Here is a 1,858-nt window from a genome sequence, read left to right as displayed (position 1 = left end):
ATTCCCCTAAAAAAAACTTAAAAAATTACAACATTTAATAATTATAATCTAAAAAATTCATCTTTAAAGTATTGCCCAGTAAACGTTTTTTAAACGTTTTTTAAAAAACGGGTTTTTTACGCGGGAAAAACCCACTGATTTTTTCCCAATGATGGTACTTAATGAATTAATGGCACTTTTATTTTTTATTATTTGGCAAAGATATGACGATAATCACCTTATATATATATTTTAAATTTGTGTTAATTTAAATTAAATAAAAAAAAATTTAAAAAAGGGTTTAAATTTTAAAAATTTTTTTCATCACTAAAAAAACCTCATGGCAAAAATTTAGAATCCTGGGTTTTAAAAAATCCCAAAATTTATTGAAAAGCACGAAACTCACAAATAAATAAACAAGAACAATTAAAGCAACATAAAAATGGTAACTGGCAACTTTCATCCAAGGACAATCCTTGTATCCCCCCCCCCCACTCCCCACCCATCACAGCCATCCTATTCAGTTTTGCCGATGCGTACGATATATGAGTCAACAACTCCGTATTCACAGTTTGCCCGAATTTCTACAACATAAAAAAAAATTTAATAAAAAAAAACCCAAAAAAGGGTACAAATAAAACTTTCCCGTATAACTGCAAAAAAAGAATAAATGAGTCTTCCGAAAAGGCCCTTTGTTCAAATATGAAACATTTAAAGGCATGTAAGTAGCAAAAGAAAAAAAAAAATATATAAAATATTATTTTTTTTTTTTTTAATTTTTCCCCCTCCCTTTTTCCCAAACGAAAAAAAAATCTGTCTTTAAAGGGACTTCATAAAATCAGGGGTCTTTTTAAAAAGATATAGAAACTGATCAATTCTTGTCGACTAATTATCGACGACAATACTTTACCAAATTACTCGGTCAAAAAATTTAAATGTTCCACTGTTTGGGCCCCTTTCTTCAACACAACATACCCTCAAAGAATTTTTTTTAAAGAAACAGCAGAATAGAACGCAAAAATTCCCTTTTGGACAGTTTTTCTCATGAGCTACCAAGTTTTTAAAGGGGAGTAGCTCATTAAATATAGATCCCCGAGAAACCCTTTTTAATTAGCCAATCCAAAATAAGTAAAAAAACCGTTCACCCACAAACCCCCCCCATTTCACAAATCGGAAATAAAATACAAAGGGAGAAACTATGTAAAAAAATTTCACTCGTAATGACGATCGGAGGTGATGTACAATTTTTTTCACTCTGGGACTAAAAATTTGTTTCTAGGGGTTTTTTGTTTAAATTTTTTAGAACTCATTTTCCCTGGAAAAATTTTAATTCGTAAACTATTTACAGTGGCCAAATGAAACCCCCACTGCAACCGTTCTTGCGGCTGGCCCCCTGGTCTATTTAAAATGTTTATTAAACTTTCCCCCCTTTATCTTTTTAAGAACTAAAAGTTTTATGTAAACCCCCACCCAAAAGAAACGCCATTTCACTATGGGAAAAAGGGGAATTTTTTAAACTTTAAAATAACACAAATGGCGAATGGGTTTAAAACCCCAAAATGACACTTTTCGTATCACGCTTTTTTTGTTAACAGGGCTAGGTTTTAAAAAGTTAAATTTAAACTTAAAATTTAGGTCGAGTAATATTTTTGATAAACCCTTTCATAGTAAAATTACCTTAAGGGAGGGAATGACAAATTAGGGGTATTTAAAATAACCAAATATGATATTTTCGTTTTTGGGATGACGTCTTTTCTGCCGTGTCTCTCTTTGGTTAAATCTTCCTTATTTACTAACCCCCACAACTCCAACTCCCCCCGAGTTATGATTGGGGAGGGAAAACGGGGGGTGTTAAGGGTTACTAAAAAAATATAATTTA

This window comes from Penaeus japonicus, unplaced genomic scaffold (genome assembly GCF_977035675.1).
Source record: "Penaeus japonicus unplaced genomic scaffold, GWHDUDI00000001_assembly GWHDUDI00000029, whole genome shotgun sequence".
In the NCBI taxonomy this organism is placed as follows: Eukaryota; Metazoa; Arthropoda; class Malacostraca; order Decapoda; family Penaeidae; genus Penaeus; species Penaeus japonicus.
Note: the sequence above shows the minus strand (reverse complement) of the source record.